The following is a 20,177-nucleotide window of genomic DNA, read 5'->3' on the forward strand; positions in this document are numbered from 1 at the left end:
CTAAAATTCCAGTGAGTTAACATACAGTGTAATATTAGTTTCGCATGTACAATATAGTGGTTCAGCACTTCTATACATCACCCGGTGCTCATCACAGCAAGTACACTCCTTGATTCCCATCATCTATTTAACCCACCCCCCACCCTCTTCCCTTCTGGTAACCATCAGAAGGATGTTCCTGTAGCTCAGAGTCTATTTCTTGGTTTGCCTCTCTTTTTTTCCCTCTCTTTGTTTGTTTGTTTTGTGTCTTAAGTTCCATATACAAGTGAAATCATATAGTATTTGTCTTTCTCTTCTTTCTCTGACTGACTTATTTGCTTACCATAATACTTTCTCGTTCTATCCATGTTGTTACAAATGGCAAAAGTTCATTCTTTTTCTTATGGCTGAGTAATACTCCATTGTGTGTGTGTGTGTGTGTGTGTACACCCCACTTCTTTATCCATTCATCAGTAAATGGGCTGTTTCCATAATTTCACTATTATAAATAATGCTGCTATAAACATCAGGAACGCATGTGTCCCTGTGAATTAGTACTTCTGTAAATTCTTTGGGTAAACACCTGTAGTGCAATTGCTGGATTGTTGGGTACAAAACTTCTATAACTTTAAAGTAATGATGCTATGAGGGACAAAACCGTTATTTTGAGAGTTTTACAATAAGTGTAAGATGATGTGAACATAGTTGAGATTTGTATTGATGACAGAGTCAAGGGCCCAATTCAGAGAAATGCTAAATTTGAATTAGAGATTAGTAAAAAATAAAGATTTTTCTCCCTCATTCGAGTTCATGAACTCCTGCTTTCTAGGCATAGACCCTTTGGTATCTGTGGACTTCAGGTTGAAAACCCTTGAGAATAGATATTTTCAAAATGCAATTCTTATTTTATTACTCCCCTGATCAAAAACCTCCACTGGCTTCCCTTTACTCTTGGGACAGAATATTTAATGTAGTTTTATTTTATTTTATTTATTTATTTTTAAGATTTTATTTATTCACTTGAGAGAGAGAGAGACAGAGAAAGCACAAGCAGGGGAAGGGGTGGAGGGAGAGGGAGAAGCAGACTCCCCACTGAGCCAGGAGCCCAACATGGGGCTTGATCCCAGGACCTGGAGATCATGACTTGAGCCGAACGAAGGCAGACGCTCAACCATCTGAGCCACCCAGGCGCCCCTATTTAATGCAGTTTTAAAGATCATTTGTGATTTAGCTTGCCTACTTTTCCAGTCTCGTTTCCCATTCTCATTTGTGCTTATACTCTAGCCACACTAGTTTTTAGTTCTATACCTTGTTCTCTCCCATCTCAGGGCCTCTGCAAATGCTATTCCCATTGCTTGGATTGTCAGTTCTAACCACCCACACACCTAGTAAATGTATGTTCATCTTTCAGCTCTTAGTTTGAATGTCACTTCCCCAAGGAAGCTCTGATCATTCCATTGCCTCTAGGTAGGTCCCCTTTTAGTTGCTGTCATAACAATCTGTACTTACCCTTCATAGCACTTTTCAACTTGTTAATTACATTTTGTGCAATTCTTTGAATATCTGTGCCCTAAATTGTATGTTTCATGAAGGGAGGGCCTATTTTAATTATGTCTGTATGCTTGGCTCTTGGTGTAGAATAGACCCTCAGTAAATAGGAGTCTAGCTCTTTTCTATCAAGAAACATTTTTCTCATCTTGCCTGGCTAGCTCCTACTCTAGTCCCCAGTTTAGTTACATACACTTCTCTATGCACCTTCTCTGAACTACAGTAACATTCTGAATATTCTTACATGAAAAATTAAATTGATTTTCTTATCTCTCTCCCTTCTTCGATTGTGTTTTCCATCTTTTTCCTAATGTATGTGCTTCACACAAGTTATTTATTTTGTTGTATGTTTAATGAAGCTGATTGGAAATAGTATTTTATAGTGCGAAGATTAAGCTTGGGCAAGAAGCTTTGAGTCTGCCATTTAATACCTGCATGATTGTTTGTGTGTTACTTAGCCTTTGTGAGCTTTCATTTCCTCATCTTAATAGCATCTACATTGCAAATTTGCCGTGGGGCTTCTGTGAGACAATGATGTAAAATCCTTCACAACAGGTCTTAGCGCACAATAACTACTCAAGAAATACCTCTCCTTTTTTTTTTTTGGCTTGAGAAGTAGATTTTCCTACCATTTGTTTGTTTATCATCTTCCTTCCCCAGATTCTTCTGTTCTCTTAACATTTCTCCTTGCTTATGTTTTTCCTGCTTTTCTGAAACACTTCCTTTTTAATGCTTCCAACTTGCATAATGTATTCCCTCTTTCATGTGAGTTGTTTTGTTTGTTTTGGGTTTTTTTAGTAAGCTATGTGCCCAACATGGGGCTTGAACTCATGACCCCAAGATCAGTCACACGCTCTACTAACAGTCAGCCAGGTGCCCCTCATGCGGGGTAAAATTTTATAGTTGATGGCCCTATATCTATCTCATTTGGAGGGTTACATAGAAGTCTTTTCTGTTCTATTGAGTTTAAATCCACATCCACTCCCAAGAGCACAAACACACCCCACTTATTCTTGCATTACATAAAGTAAATAATTTTTAAAATCATGGAAAATTTAAAGGAACAACTAGAGAATAGTATAATGACCATCCATGTCCTTACCACCAAATTTTAACAGTTATCAAATTAGACTCAGTCTTACTTTAGCTCTGCCCCTACTTACCTCCCTTATCTTCTCTCTGGAGTATTTTAAAGCAAATTCCAGATATCATATCAATGAGGACATGGTTTTTAAATGGCCTAGCAGTGTAACTTTTTTGAGTTATAGAATACCTGAAACTTGCTAAGAGGTTGTATTATTGACTCTTAGCCACTTGTTAAAAATAACATTTGATAAATGCTTAATGCCATTTTTGCCTTATCGGAGTTTTATTTGAAACTCATACTTCCTATTCAAGACCTGAGACTGGCTTGCTGAGTTTACTGGAAGCATTAATTAGTACATTGGCTCCTCTCTGGACAGTTTTCCTCGTGAAAACAGACCAACCAAGGCCTTTAACCGTGACTGGATATTGATTAGTCTCTCCCTTTCCAGTTCTTATTTCTTCAGGGCCATCAGGAGACTTATATACCAAATCCCCACCGTGTCATTGTTATCATTCCTGTTTGGTGTCTCAAGGTTCTGTATTGGCTGTGTTCACATGGTCTCTAGGCCTCTCAGGCTGCCTGCTTGGGTTGTCATGACTCTTCTGTCAGCCCTCATTGTCCTCCCTGGAAGCAGTTATGTTGCCTTTCTCTAAGCATTCACCAGTCAGAATCTTCCTTCTGTTCTGTTTAAACACGTAACATTTGCCAGTAAACAATAGCTTTTTGTATCTAATTGTATTTAATATCTCCAAGGAGTATTACCCATTTCTCTTTGCTTAGCTTTCATTGATAGGAATACCTTTTTCTTTTTAGTAATATTTACTGTTAAAAGCCTTAATTATTCTTTCTTCTCTGCTTCAAACTAAGTAATTCTAACTTTTTAATCTTTTATCATAGGCTCTATTTCCCAAGATGTCACTTTTTTGTGTTGTTGCTCTGTATTCCACATTTTTCTCCTCCTGCCTAATTAAAGGCAAATCAAGATAGAAATTATTTCCCAATTTTCACATTTCTTGCCACCATATTTTTAAGTTCTGGTTCATAGATTGGGTCCAAATGTAAGAAACGAACCCCATAGTACAAGCCAGTAACTTAGCTTGGGCGGCAGTCAGAAATGCCAGCTAAATGTTCAGTCAGGAAGAATGTGCTTGAATAGTGCTGCTGTCAGAGCACCCTCGTCCTCCCTACCAAGAGTTTTCTTTGAGAGAATAGTGCTGCTAGCAGAGTTGCCAGCCCAAAATAAGTTGTGCGCTTCATACGGACATAATAAACTTTCTGCCTTTTTTGTTTCTTTTGTTCAGCTGTGAGTTCTGTGTTCTGACTCTTCTCTGATCCTCTCAAACCGCATCCTCTGACTTCTGGCTCCTGCCTGTCCTGACCGTCTCTGCTCCAAGGCTGTGTGTAAACCTCCACTTAAATTCTGTGAGTGTAACTTCTCTCTTTTCTATGCTAAAACCCCATATTCTCCTGTTACTTTTGGGAAAAATTCTGATTTTACAAGTATTTCTGGATTTTAGGATTTAGGACCATTGTCCAGAATCCTCTTAATTGGCAGCTTAGTAATAGTTAATAGAGATAATTATTGAGTTTGTTGGTTTAATAGCTTGTATGAACTCATTTAAGCCTCACAGTAATTTTATAAGTAGGTATTGTTATTTGCCCCTTTTCACAGGAGGTTAAATTAACTAGTCCAGGGTCATATAGCTAGTAAATAATAGGGCCAGCATATCATCCCAGTCAGTCTGGCACATTGCTTCTCTAGCTTGGTTCTGCTACCCTGGGATGTAGTTTTGCTTGGCTAGTTTTTTTTCCCTTTCTTTTCTCAAAATCGTTTTTAAGCTTGCAGTCATAATAATACCCTAGTGTAAGGTGGAACTTCTGATAAGTTCACAATAATTACCTAAAGGTTTTTTTCAAAAGGGAAGTTTGTATTCTTTCTGAACAACTGATACATACTTTGAAATCTTATCTGTCGAATTGTAAGTCTGCCTCCAGGTGCATTTTTATCTCAAGCCTTATTTTTCTGTAATATAATTAATTTTCTGTTAGTTGAAATTGGCTTGGTATTTTAATATGAACATTCCGAAGAAGTCTGAATTATATTGTATCCTTCTTCATGACACATGATAAGATTAATAGCGTACATTTTTCGGGTCTTTACAGTTTGCATATCATAGATATGTGGCTTATGTATCATATAAATATAGTTGGTGAAAGAATACACTAGCATAGACACGTTCTTGTCATTCAGCCGCTGGGTAGTTCTGTGTTTCATGTAAATGCACATCTGCCACACACGAAAAAATTGGAGGGATTGTCTAAAAAAAGCAGTCTATTAGTAATGAAAGGATTTATCACAGAGTCAGACATTGCTACCAATAAGAAGTCAGTGTTGTAACACTGAACTATCAAATGAAGCTCATCAGTGGGTCATTAGAATTTTCACCTACTGTAAACTGGTCAGGATTCACAAATAAAAGAGATTCACATAATCCTCTAGCAGATGGAGTAGATATATGTGCCTAGAGAAAAATCCTGCATGAGTCTTTTATAATATTTGCATTGTTTTATAGAGGACTGTGCGAAAGAAGTAGATGAAGCCATGGGCAAATCGCTGTGTGGTTGTGTGATACAAGTGACAGTATTGGTAACAAAATTTTTATGGCCAAAAAAAAAGGGGAGGGGGGAGAAAAGAAGGCTTTACCAGCACCTAATCTGTTAGTTGTATAATCAGCAGTCATCTGATACTGTGGGGAGATAGTCACAATTCAAATCTCTGATAAGTAACACATTGTCCTAATAGGCTTGAGGATACCATTTGGGTCCCAAATTTGGTGTTCAGAAATACCATCTATAGCTTTTTTTTTCTTTAATGTGTAATGTCTTATATAAGAAGGCTCACCAGAAAATTGACTACCTATCCCTCAAAACTGAGGAAAGATACACCCTGGATTTCATTTAAAAACCAGCTAGCTATGTACAAAAGCTTTTACACACTATTAAGAAATACAAGCTCTGCCGAGATGCCCTTCAACAGATGACTGGATTAAGAAGTTGTGGTCCATATATACAATGGAATATTACTCAGCTATCAGAAAGAACGAGTTCTCAACATTTGCTACAACATGGACAGCACTGGAGGAGATAATGCTAAGTGAAATAAGTCAAGCAGAGAAAGACAACTATCATATGATTTCTCTCATCTATGGAACATAAGAACTAGGATGATCAGTAGGGGAAGAAAGGGATAAAGAAAGGGGGGGGTAATCAGAAGGGGGAATGAAGCATGAGAGACTATGGACTATGAGAAACAAACTGAGGACTTCAGAGGGGAGGGGGGTGGGGGAATGGGATAGACCGGTGATGGGTAGTAAGGAGGGCACGTATTGCATGGTGCACTGGGTGTTATACACAACTAATGAATCATCGAGCCTTACATCGGAAACCGGGGATGTACTGTATGGTGACTAACATAATATAATAAAAAATTATTAAAAAAAAAAAAAAAAAGAAATACAAGCTCTGAAAGAAAAATAGCTGAAGAAGTGAACTTGCAGTGAATATTTGAAGCTTGTCTAAGCCCTACCAATAATTAACAGAATAAGCCAATTAAAGCAGTGTTGAGATAATTTGTACCTGTTAGGCTGACAGAGGTTCTTTAAAATGACAACAGCTGGTACTATCAGAGGTGTGGGAAATGGGCACTTTGACGAAACTGATAAGACTGGAAATTGATAACTGCTTTCTGCAGGACAGCGTGGCAACATATATCAAAAGCTTAAAAAGTGACTACTACTTGGGGCACCGGGGTGGCTCCGTCGTTAAGCGTCTGCCTTCGGCTCAGGTCATGATTCCAGCGTTATGGGATCGAGCCCCGCATCGGGCTTGCTGCTCAGCGGGGAGCCTGCTTCTCCCTCCCCCACTCCCCCTGCTTGTGTTCCCTCTCTCTCTGCCTCTCCCTCTCTGTCAAATAAATAAATAGAATCTTAAAAAAAAAAAAAAAGGACTACTACTTAACTCAGCAGTTTCATATCTAAGGGAAGCCAATTGGAAATATATGTATGTACAAAGATGACTACTGAAGCATTGTTTATTAGAAGAAATTGGAAAATACTCAAATCTCCAATAGTAGAGGATTATTTAAATGATAGTGAATCCATACAATGGATTAGCATGAAGACATTAAAAAGGTGGCAGAGACATTTATTTATTAATACAGAGGGATGATTTTAAGATGGTTTATTAGTTTGCTAGGGCTGGCATAACAATGTATCCCGGGCTTGGTGTCTTAAACAACAGAAATTTATTGTCTCCAAGTCTGGAGGCTAGAAATCCAAGATCAAGGTGTCGGCAGGGTTGGTTTCTTCTGAGCGCCGTGAGGGAGAATCTGTTCCAGGCCTCTTCCTTCGTTTCTCGTGGTTTGCTGGCAATCTCTGGTGTTCCTTGGCGTGTAGGTGGATCACTGCATTCTCTGCCTTCATGTTGACAAGGAGGTCTGTGCATGTGCCCCCTTTTTATAAGGACACAGTCTTATTGGACTAAGGTCCACCCTAATGGGCTCATCTTAACTTGATCATCTGTAAAGACCCCATTGCCCAAAAAGGTCATATTCACAGGTACTGGGGGTTAAGACTGTAAGATCATTTTGGGGATAAAATTTCAACCTATAACATAATGCCAAGTGAAAAAACCAGCGTACAAAACAGTTTGTATGTATTATTACATTTTCCAAAACATATCTATATACACACATGTGTGCACACATAGATGGATATATGTACGTACAAAAATGTCGTAAGTAGTTATCTTCGTCTGGGTTGAGTTTAGGGTGATTTAAATTAATTTCTATATTTTATATTATTTGATTTTCTTTTCCATTGATCTGTATTACTGTACAATTAAAAAAAAACTGAACTACTCACCTGTCAGTGATAGTCTGAATATTTGAATTTTCATTAGGAACAACTCGTAATAATCCACTGAAGAATTAAAACCGAAACTCAGCTTATTGAATTTTCTCCAAGAACAAAGCCTTTTATTCATGGACTTTTTAGGATTATGTATTTGATTTCCTTGATTCTTCTGGAAGCCACTAATATGTAGGACTTGATTTGGGAAGAATTGTTTCCTGCTGATGTTACTGCGTTGTTGACTATTTTCATCAGATTTTTTTTTCTTTTTGAAAAATCAAAAACTGTTCTTTGTAAAGAGCCAAATTTTATAAAGTGAAAGATCTGATATTCAGTGACTTTACATATATGGTCATGACATACATTCCTAATAGACAGAATTGAATATTTAAAGAAGTATTTAATAACTTTTGAGAGAGTTCTTACTCTCTGTCAAAAACATAACTTATTCTTTGTAGTTGAGGCAGGATAGCCATTTTGAAAAAGAGAGTTGGTTTTATTCACTAAATATTTATTGAGCACCTAAGATTTGCCAGGCACTGCTTGGTGCTAAGATTACCAGGATAAAGAGCTGCCGTCATGAAGGGTTATGTCCAGCGGTTACCAAGTACTGGGTCTTTTACTAAATATAGTGATACTGCAGAAAAGCATTCCTTTTGTTAAATGTTGGAACCAGTCTCAATCTCCGAGTTTCTGACAGCAAACTTTTTACCACTTTGTATTTCTCTTACTCCTAAATCTGTTCTTGGCCCACATCCTGATCCTCAATCTCAGAACACCTTTTTTTTTTTTTAAGATTGTATTTATTTATTTGAGAGAGAAAGAGAGAGCATGGGCAGGGGGAGAAGGAGAGGGACAAGCAGGGCTCAATCCCAAGACCCAAGATCATGACTGAGCTGAAGTCAGATGCTTAACCAGCTGAATTACCGAGGTGCCCCTCTATTTTTTTTTTTTTTTTTAGATTTATTTACTTAGAGAGAGTGCCTTGAGGGGAGGGACAGGGAGAGACAGAATCTTAAGCAGGCTCCCACTGAGCCCGATGCTGGGCTTGATCTCACAACCCTGAGGATCCTGACCTGAGCCAAAATCAAGAGTCCCACGCTTAACCCACTGAGCCACCCAGGTGCCCCACACCTTCTGTTTTTGAATTTCAACGATCTTGTTGTTTTACCTTCTATCTTATCTAACAAGAACGTAGTTGGTTACTCTAAGGATGTACTTCCTACCTTTTTTACTTACATAGGGGCATAGTGGTTGACCGCTTGGGCTCTTCATCAGACTGTCTGGGTTGGAATACGAATTCTGTGATTTTTGTTATGTAGCTTTGGGCATCTTATTTTTTTTCTGTGACACATTTCCTCATTTGTAAAATGAAGTTAATAATGGTTACTTGCCTCATAGTATTAAGGATTAAATGAATTCATACATTAGAAAATGTTCCTGGGGCGCCTCAGTGGCTCAGTTGGTTGAGCCTCTGACTCTTGGTTTCGGCTGGGGTTGCGATCTCGTGGGTTGTGGGATTGAGCCCCATGTTGGGCTACACACTCAACGGCGAGTCTGCTTGGGATTCTCACTCTCCCTCTGCCCTCCACCCCTGTGCTCGCTCTCTCTTTAAAATAAATAAATAAATCTTTAAAAAAAAGATGCTTCCAAATAATTTTTCAGAGTGGTTTTACCATTTACAGTCTAACAGCAGTGTGTAAGGGTTCCATCTTCACTGTTCCTTGATATTGGTAGATGAATAGAAGTTTCTCACTGTGATTTTAATTTGTGTTTTCCTGATGGCTAATAAAAATGAACATTCTTTTCATTTGTTGGACGTTCACTTTGGTGTACCATTATTTCAAGTCTTTTGTCCATTTTTCTTTGGGATTTTCTCTTGTTTTTTTAATTTTTATTTTTTAAAGATTTTATCTAGCAGAGGAAGAGGCAGAGGGAGAGGGAGAAGCAGACTCCCGCTGAGCTGGAAGCCCAAAGTGGGGCTCGATCCCAGGAACTGGAGATCATGACCTGAGCTGAAGGCAGACGCTTAACCATCTGAGCCACCCAGGCGCCCCTATTTTTTTTTTATTTTTAAGAGGTTTTTAAAATTTCCAAATTTAAGAACTTTACTGGATATATTAATTATCTTCCTCTGTGTCTTAGTTTTATATACTCTTAAACTTGTGTTTTGATGAACAAATACTAATTTTAGTGTAGTTCAGCTTACTGTTTTTTTGCCTTTATGGTTACTGCATTTTGTGTCCTATGTAAGATATCTTTATTTATCCTAATATCATGAAGATATTCATTTAAGTTTTGTTCTCAGACTTGTTCTGAGAATCATCTTTCTTCTATTGTACTGTAATGTTACCTTTATCATAAATCAGGTGATTGTGTACGTCACTTGATTTATGTAAAGTTATCTTCATGTATTATGGGAACTTCTAATCCATGAACATGGAAGAGTACCCTTCCACTTATTTTGGTCTGTAGTTTTTCTTAATTTTTTTTTTTTTTTTACTTTTCAGTGTAAAGGTCTTGTACATCTTTTATTAAATTTACTCCTAGATATTTAGTGGGGTTTTGATGCTATCATAAATGGTAATGTTTTTAAATTTCACTTTTTGTTTTTTGCTGAAGTATACAATTGATTTTTGCATATTGACCTGGTACTCATTAACCTTGCTAGATTTCCTTTTTAACTCTAATGGTTTATCCTGGTATCTGAGATTAATGGACAGTTTTATGTCTTTTCCAATTCTAATACCTTTTCTTTCTTTCTTGTTTTATTGCCAAACATTCTATTATATTTTTAATGTCTTTAGGCTCTGGAGTACCTTCCCCAAGAAAAACTTGGTTAGTGTTTCTAAAGGTCTTTATCATTGTGGGTCCAATCAGGTGGGAGAAAGCACACAATTACTTAAACAGGGAAAGTTTAATATAAAGAATTATTAAGTGTAACAGAGGGTTGGGGTAGTGAGAGATTGGCTAGTCCGAAGTAAGGAGAACTCTAAAGAATATGTGAATAGCAAGTATAAGGAGCAGTCATCAGTTCTAGGGCTGAGAGGGCCCAAGAAAGATCCCGTGTCCCCAGGACTGAGATCCAGACTGTTGGAGATCCACAGCTGTGGGTGGCAACTCTTGAAATCAGATTCTTTATCATCCTCAGAGTTTGTTCTTGCTCTTTGTTGCGGGATATTGCTGCTTGCTTATTTAGTGTCTTTCCTGAACTGTTTTTGGAAGGTCTGTATTCTTCTCATGTGCAGCCACTGAAACATCTGTTAGATTAATGGGCAGCTGGTGTTTTGACAGATTTACCTTAAACACTTGACAAAAGAGAAGTAAAAAGAAAAAATGCTCTTCTGGTATTTATAGATTGGCTTTGCCTTTGGGCCTTCCTTTAACACTTACCTAGGCCTTTTATAAATCCACCTTAGCTTCTACTTCCTACTTGTATGGAGCCAGAAGACCTGTCATATATGAAGGTTAGTCTTCTCAGGCCTTCTCTGAGCATGTGTCCTGCTCTTTGGTATGTGTATGGCTTTCTTAATTCCCTGGTATATGGAGAAACTTTCAAAAGAGTCCCACATTTATCTCTTGTCCTAACCTCTTCCTTTCCAGGCTTCTTGCCTGTTTATTGCTTGTTCCAAGTATTGTTTCTTGCCCCAGCTGCTGTGGCCAATGCCTGTGCCTTTAAACATTTTGGGCAGAAGCCACCCAAGAACGTGTGCTGGGAGCACTCTGGGAATGTTGGGTTGTGCAAAACAAAGGGAGGCCTTTGCACCAGTCCTTGATGGGAGCTGCCAGGCAGGTTGAGACTCATAGCTACAATTCTTGGAGTATAATGTCTTTATTTCTTCCTAGCACTCTGCACCAGGAATATGGACTACTTGCTGTTCTCACAGCTCCTGCCTATCTGGGGTTTGGGGCTGGCTAGTAGGCGGTTTGTTTAAAATGCCACAGTGCTTACTTGCCACAAAGAAGCAGCTTCTTTCTTAACTGAGCTTTCCCCTGGATGTTGTAAGTTTTTTACTGCATTATAGAGTTTTTTGGAAGCTGATTCTGACAGTTTTAGACAGCTCATTACTTGCTTTTGGAGAGGGAGAGAGTCTTGGGATTCCCTACTCCATTTTTAGTGACCATTTTAGTGATCAATGGTGATGAACCTTTAATGACACTCCAAAGATGTCAAGTCTCCGGTGTCTCCAATGCTGTTGGCTTTTGGCCACAATGCTACTACTGAGCTGGGGAGAGAAGAAAGCTGGAAATAACCTTGAGTTAAAACATCACAAACTCCACCGTTTTACCGAGGTTCAGTTTTTGTTGAATAGATACTTCTCAGTGAGCACTGGGTTTTGGTTAACCCAACATGCTACAACATGTTTGGTTGGTTTGTGTGTGTTTGCACTATTTTAGAGGGAGAACAATATCACCAAGGCCCTCACTCCACCATTCTGGAAGTCAGCCTCTCTTCTGGAACATTTTGAAAGAGAATAGTAGGAGGAGTTAAGATGGCAGAAAAGTAAGGGGACCCTAGGCTTGCCTTGTCCCTCAAACATAGCTAGATAAATATCAGATCATTTTGAACACCAAGAAATAGATCTGAGGACTGAGATAGCAAAACTACACAACTAGAGGTAGAAAAAAACCACTATATCATGTAAAGTAGGAGCTGTGGAGAGTTGATTTGAGGGAGAGAAGAGCTGCAGGTGCTGCAAAGGGGAGGCAGCCCTGATCATGGAGAGAGGAACAAGAGAGAAAGGACAGAGAGAAAGAGTGAAAGCACATGCTGGGAATTTTACAAGAGAAACTCTTTCCTCAAAACCATTGACTGGGAGAAAGAGGGGCTAAATACTGCAAGTTTTATAAACAATGAAGCATGGAGTCTGAAGTTCAGAGATCTGTGCCATCATTACCAGGACCGCGCCTGGTGGGCTTAGCAGTGCTCCAGTGGAGAAGGCGGGTGGAAACCCAGGAATGGGCTGAGTGATCAGAGGATCCTCTGGGTTGCACAGGGAGAAGCAGTTCCCCTGCTTGGAGTGCATTTGGGAGTGGGGACATGGCTCCTCTGGGGACAAAAGACCTGACAGGCACCATTGAGTTGCCCGTTCCCTAGCATAGGAAGAAAGACACCAGCTGAGGGTAGCAAACCTTGGTACTGGCTTTTAGCTGTGCTTTACCATAAACTCCGACCCACTGCGTGGTTTTGCAACTGATTTCTGGAACAAACCGGCACCGCCCACAGCGCAGTGAGACCCTACCCCAGAAGATAAACTAGGATATCCAAAATTTGGAGTTCTGAAACCCAGCTGCGCAACTGAGATAAAACACAAGAGTGCTGTGCCACCTGGCAGGCGGACAGCTCTGACACAGGCAGGGCGAGGGCTGGGAGCTGGAGGAAGCTGGGGACACAAGGTGATTGTTTGCTCTTCTGTGAAGGTTTCCTAAAGAGTGGCAGGTGCAAGCTTCCTCCTATGGGGACTAAGGTCGTGGCAACACCATTTTCTGCACTGCCATCAGCACTGACCAACTTCAGGGATCAAAACAGTGCCACCTTGTGGAGGCCAGAGCTGCTACACCAAGCCCGGCCACCGCCCCCCCCCCACCCCCGCCCACCCCACCCGCCCGAGCCTTGCATCTCCACTAGGGCAAGTCTGCTGACAATCAGCCCAGCAGGCCCCACTCCCAGAAGACCATCACAAACCCCTTGCATGCACCAAATGTACTGATCATAGAATGCCACAAAGCTTCAGTTTTTGGAGAAGTAGGATCTAACTTTTTCTTTTGACCGCCCCCCCTTTTTTAAAAGATTTATTTATTTTTGAGAGAGAGCAGGGGGAGGGCAGAAGGAGAGAGAGAATCTCAAGCAGACTCCCTGATGAGTGCGGAACCCAGCACAAGGCTCAATCTCATGACCCTGAGATCATGACCTGAGCCGAAATCAAGATTTGGGCGCTCAGTAGGTTACTGAGCCACCCAGATGCTCCTTGGACCTCTTCTTAATATAGCCATCACTTTCAGGAGCAGGAATACAACAGGCTTTCCTAACTATCTCTCTCTCTCTCTCTCTGTCTCTCACACACACACACACACACACACACACACACACACACACACACACACAGAGGAAATGACCTCAAAAGAAAGAACAGGAAGAATTCATGGCCAGGGATTTATTAAAACGGATACAAGTAAGATGTCTGAACCAGAATTTAAAATAATAATCATAAATACCCTAGCTGGGCTTGAGAAGAGCATAGAATACACTAAAGAATCCCTTACTGCAGAGATAAAAGAACTAAAAACTAATCAGGCCGAAATAAAAAATGCTATAACCAAGATGCAAAACCAACTAAATGCAGTGACGACAAGGATGGATGACAGAGGAACAAATCAGTGATATAGAAGATAAAATTATGGAAAATAACAAAGCTGAAAAAAAAGAGGGAAAGGTATTGGATCACGAATGTAGACTTAGGGAACTCAGCAACTCCTTAAGATGTAATAACATATGTATCACAGGAGTCCCAGGAGAAAGAAAAAGAAGCAGAAGGTTTATTTGAGGAAATTATAGCTGAAAACTTCCCTAATCTGGGGAAGGGAACAGACATTGAAATCCAAGAAGCACAGAGAACTCCCATTAAATTCAACAAAAGCCATCCATCACGAAGATGTATGATAGTCAAATTTATCAAATCCACAGACAAACGAAAGAATCCTGAAAGCAGCAAGGGAAAAAAAGTCCTTAACCTCCAAGGGAAGACAGATCAGGTTCACAGCAGATCTCTCCACAGAAACTTGACTGGCCAGATGAAAGTGACATGCTATATTCAACATGCTGAATGGGAAAAAAATATGCAGCCAAGACTACTTTCTCCAGCAAGGCTGTCATTCAGAAGAGAAGGAGAGAGAAAGAGTTTCCCAGAGAAACAAAAACTAAAGGAGTTCATGACCACTGAACCAATCCTGCAAGAAATAGTAAAGGGGACTCTTTGAGTGGGGAGGAAAAAGACCAAAAGCAATAAAGACTAGAAAAGAACAGAGAAATCACCACAAACACCAACTTTACAGGTAACACAATGGCACTAAATTCATATCTTTCAATAATCACTCTGAATATAAAAGGAAAAATGCTCCAATCAAAAGACATAGGGTATCAGAATGGATTTAAAAAAAAAGACCCATCTGTACGCTGCCTACAAGAGACTCATTTTAGACCTAAAGACATCTGTAGATTGAAAGTGAGGAGATAGAAAACCATCTATCATGCTAATGGCTACTGAAAGAAAGCCAGAGAAGCCCTATTTATATCAGACAAAGTAGATTTTAGACCAAAGACTGTAACAAGAGATGAAGAAAGGCATTGTATTAAAATTAAGGGGTCTATCCATCAGGAAGATCTAACAATTGTAAATATTTATGTCCTCAACTTGGGAGCACCCAAATATATAAATCAATTACAAACATAAACTCATTGATGGGGCACCTGGATGGCTCAGTCAGTTAAGCATCTGCCTTCAGCTCAGGTCATGATCCCAGGGTCCTGGGATCCAGCCCCTCATCGGGCTCCTTGCTCAGCAAGGAGCAGCTTCTCCCTCTCCCTCTGCCTTCCACTCCCCCTGCTTGTGTTCATTCTCTCTCTCTCTCTCTCTCTCTCTCTCTCTCTGTCAAAAAATAAATAAATAAAATCTTAAAAAAAAAAGAAACTCTGATAATAATACAATAATAGTAGGGGACTTTAACATTCCACTTATAGGAATGGACAGATCATTTAAGTAGAAAATCAACAAGGAAAAAGAGCTTTGAATAATACACTGGACCAGATGGACTTAACATATATTCAGAACATTTCATCCTAAAGTAGTGGAATATGCATTCTTTTCAAGTGCACATGGAACATTCTCCAGAATAGATCACATACTGGGTCACAAATCAGCCCTCAAGAAGTACAAAAAGATTGAGATCATACCATGCATACTTTCAGACCACAACACTATGAAACTTGAAGTCAACCACAAGAAAAAATTTGGAAAGACCACAAATACATGTAGATTAAAGAACATCCTACTAAAGAATGAATGGGTTAATTAGAAATTAAAGAAGAAATACAAAAATACATGGAAGCAAATGAAAATGAAAACAGGACAGTCTGAAACCTTTGGGATACTGCAAAGGCAGTCCTAAGAGGGAAGTATATTGTAATATAGAACTAACTCAAGTAGCAAGAAAAGTCTCAAATATATAGCCTAACCTTACACCTTAAGGAGCTGGGGGGGGGGGGTACCCCGCAAATAAAGCCTAAAGCCAGCAGAAGAAGGGAAATAATAAAGATTAGAGCAAAAACCAATGATACAGAAATCAAAAAGCCATTAGAACAGATCAACAAAACTAAGTGTTGGTTTTTTGAAAGAGTTAATAAATTGATAATCCCCTAGCCAGACTTATCAAAAAGAAAAGAGAAAGGACCCAAGTAAAAAATCATGAATGAAAAAGGAGAGATCACAACCAACACCACAGAAATACAAATAATCATAAGGGAATATTATGGAAAATTATATGCCAAAAAACTGCAATCTGAAACTACCAAAACTGAAACAGAAATAGAAAATTTGAATAGATGCATAACCAGCAGAGAAATTGAGTCAGTGATCAAAAAATCTCCCAACAAACAAAAGTTCAGGGCTAACTGGCTTCCCAGGAGATCTACCAGACATTAAAAAAGAGTTAAAACCTCTATTCTTCTCAAACTTTTTCAAAAAATAGAAATGGAAGGAAAACTTCCAAACTCATTCTATGATTCCAAAACCAGACAAAGACACCAGTAAAAAGGAGAATTACAGGCCAATACATTCCCTGATGAACATGGATGCAAAAATTCTCAACAGGATACTAGCAAATAAAATCCAATAGTACATTAGAAGAATTCTTCACCAGGACCATCACCATCATGGGAAGAATCCCATCACCATGAGATTTATTCCTGGGCTGCTAGGGTGATTTAGCATTTGCAAATCAATCAACGTGGTACACCACATTAATGAAAGAAAGGATAAGAATCACATGATCCCCTCAGTAGATGCAGAAAAAATTAACAAAATGTGCATCTATTCTTGATACAAAACTCTCAACAAAGATGGAACATACCTCAAAATCATAAAAGCCATATATGAAAGACCCACAGCAAATATCCTCACTGGGGAAAAACTCAGAGCTTTTCCCTTATGGTCAGGAATTATATAGGAATTTCCACTCTCACCATTACTATTCATTCACCTTAGTACTGGAAGTCTTAGCCCTGGCAATCAGACAACAACAACAACAAAAATAAAAGGCATCCAGATCAGTAAGGAAGAAGTCAAACCTTCACTATTTGCAGATGACGTGTTACTGTATATAGAAAACCTGAAAGACTCCACCAAAAAATTGCTAGAACTAATACATGAATTAAGCAAAGTCACAGGATATAAAATCAATGTACAGAAATCTATTGCATTTCTGTACACCAATAATGAAGCAGCAGAAAGAGAAATCAAGGAATTGATTCCATTTACAATTGCGCCAAAAACAATAAGATACCTAGGAATAAACCTAACCAAAGAGGTAAAAGATCCGTACTCTGAAAAGTATAGAACACTTATGAAAGAAATAGAAGAGAACACAAAGAAATGGGAAAAAATTCCATGCTCATGGATTGGAAGAACAAACATTGCTAAAATGTCTATACTAACCAAAGCAATCTGCACATTCAATGCAGTGCCTATCAAAATACTACCAACATTTTTCACAGAGCTAGAACAAACAATTGTAAAGTTTGTATGGAACCACAAGAGACCCCCAATACCCAAAGGAATCCTGAAAAAGAAAAGCAAAATGGGAGGCATCACGATTCCAGACTTCAAGCTATATTACAAAGCTGTAATCAACAAGAGAGTATGATACTGGCAGAAAAACAGACACATAGATCAATGGAACAGAATAGAAAATCCAGAAATGGACCCACAACTTTTTGGTCAACTAATCTTTGACAAAGCAGGAAAGAATATCCAATGGAAAAAAAATGTCTCTTCAACAAATAGTGTTGGAAAAACAGGATAGCGACGTGCAGAAGAATGAAACTGGACCACTTTCCTACACCGGACACAAAAATAAATTTAAAAAGGATGAAAGACCTAAATGTGAGACAGGAATCCATCAAAATCGTAGAGGAGAACGCAGGCAGCAACCTCTTTAATCTTGGCCGTAGCAACTTCCTACAAGACATGTCGCTGGAGGCAGGGGAAATAAAAGCAGAAATGAACTATTGGGACTTCATCAGGATAAAAAGCTTCTGCACAGCGAAGGAAACAGTCACCAAAACTAAAAGGCTGCCTACAGAATGGGAGAAGATATTTATAAATGACATATCTGATAATGGGTTAGTATCCAAAATCTATAAAGAACTCCGCAAACTCAACACCCAGAAAACAAATAATCCAGTTAAGAATTGGGCAGAAGACATAGACATTTTTCCAAAGAAGACATCCAGATGGCTGAGAGACACATGAAAAAATGCTAAACATCACTCATCATCAGGAAATACAAATCAAAACCACAATGAGATACCACCTCACACCTGTCAGAATGGCTAAAATTAACACAGTAAACAACAGATGTTGATGAGGATGCAGAGAAAGGGGAACCCTCTTACACTGTTGTTGGGAATGCAAACTGGTGCAGCCATTCTGGAAAACAGTATGGAAAACAGTTCCTCCAAAAGTTAAAAATAGAACTACCCTACAATCCAGCAATTGCACTTCTAGGTATTTACCCAAAGGATACAAAAATAAAGATTTGAAGGGGCACATGCATCCCAATGCTTATAGCAGCAGTATCAACAATAGCCAAACTATGGAAAAAGCCAAAATGCCCATTGACTGATGAATGGGTAAAGAACAAGTGGTATGTGTATGTATGTATATATACATACACACACAATGGAATATTACTCAGCCATCAAAAAAATAGAAATCTTGCCATTTGCATCAACATGGTTGGAGCTAGAGTATATTCTTTTTTTTTTTTTTTTAAAGATTTCATTTATTTATTTGACAGAGATAGAGACAGCCAGCGAGAGAGGGAACGCAAGCAGGGGGAGTGGGAGAGGAAGAAGCAGGCTCACAGTGGAGGAGCCTGATGTGGGGCTCGATCCCATAACGCCGGGATCACGCCCTGAGCCGAAGGCAGACGCTTAAGTGCTGTGCCACCCAGGCGCCCCTAGAGTATATTATTCTAAGCGAAACAAGTCAGAGAAAGACAAATACCATATGGTTTCACTCATGTGATTTTAGGAAACAAAACAGATGAACGTGTGGGAAGGGGGGCAGGAGAAGGGGGGGAGGCAAACCATAAAAGACTTTTTTTTTTTTTAAGATTCATTTATTTATTTTAGAGAGAGAGCATGAACGGGAATGGGGGTGGGGGAGGAGGAGAAGGAGAGAGAGAAAAGCAGACTCCCCACTGAGCATGGAGCCCAACTTGCATCAATCTCACAACCCTGAGGTTATGACCTGAGCCGAAATCAAGAGTCAGATGCTCAACCAATGGAGTCACCCAGGCACCCCAAGAGACTCTTAACAATAAAGCACAAACTGAGGGTTGATGGAAGGAGGTGGCTGGGGGATGGGCTAAATAGGTGATGGGTATTAAGGAAGGTATTGGTTATGAAGTGCACTGGGTGTTATATGTAAGTGATAAATCACTAAATTCTACTCCTGAAACCAACATTACACTATATGTTAACTATTTAGAATTTAAATAGAAGTTTGGAAGAAAAAAAAGAAAGAACAGTAATAGGAAACATAAACATAACAGATTTTCAAAGTTGTAATAGTGGCATATGTGTAGTCGACAAAATAGATCACGTCCAGAAAAAATCCCAAGTTCATATGGGAATCTGTGTATAATGAGTGGCATTTCAAATTAGTGGAAAAAAGACATGTACTTAACAGTGAGACAACAGTGTAAGCATTTTGAAAATTAAGTGAACAAATAAAGCAATGGAATGTACACTTTATACCAAAGTAAATTCTCCTTTAAATGTAAGGATCAAGGTAAGGGCTTGGCATTGACATGTAATACTTGGAATAAATTCAAACAAATGACTTCATACTAAGATCATTAATTATGAGGGTGTAGCTTTGTCACATGGTCTTTGGCCTGACAACTTACTTAAAAGGATTAGATATTCAGGAGTAGACTGAGCGATGAAAAAGGTAAGGTCTGGCGACCTCAGTATCAGAATGGGTGAACACTTACACTCAGTTGGGTTTCCTAGTTCTATGCATGAATCTGAGAGAGTTGCAAGTTACATACTTTTCCTAGAGTTTTGAGATAAAATCCCATGCTCATTAAGGAAAATAATGTTTTCCGAAGCAAAAGAACTTTGATGTTTAGACAAAGGAAATCTTATGGGTTTATTTCATATCTATTAATATGTTCTGTTTTTTCTACAAGAAAGCTTTTTTACCCTCAATATTTACCTTCCACATTTGGAACTTCTGTGATTATCTGTAGTCAAACTTAAATTGGCTCTTCTAATTTTGCCAAGAAATAGCCTCACTTTAATGGTTTGTTTCCAAAATAATTTTTCACATTTTAGTATGAGGTTATGTGAACTTCAGTAATAACTATAG

General features: G+C 38.9%; 1 protein-coding gene across 2 annotated transcripts in view; it reads left to right on the forward strand.

Annotated features, from left to right (window-relative positions):
- The window catches only part of CYP20A1 (cytochrome P450 family 20 subfamily A member 1), a 65,535-nt gene that overhangs the window by 11,361 nt on the left and 33,997 nt on the right, over positions 1–20,177 (forward strand). The window contains exon 1 of one of the 2 annotated variants that reach the window (XM_045806534.2): positions 3,914–4,036. The exons of the other annotated variant lie outside the window; for it this stretch is intronic. The gene's annotated coding sequence lies outside the window, so the exon portion shown is untranslated. Of the gene's footprint in view, positions 1–3,913; positions 4,037–20,177 lie in introns of those variants that run through there. 2 annotated transcript variants of the gene reach the window in all.

The sequence above is a fragment of the Ursus americanus genome, chromosome 1, assembly GCF_024610735.1.
Source record: "Ursus americanus isolate L20-20 chromosome 1, mUrsAme1.1.p, whole genome shotgun sequence".
Taxonomy (NCBI): domain Eukaryota; kingdom Metazoa; phylum Chordata; class Mammalia; order Carnivora; family Ursidae; genus Ursus; species Ursus americanus.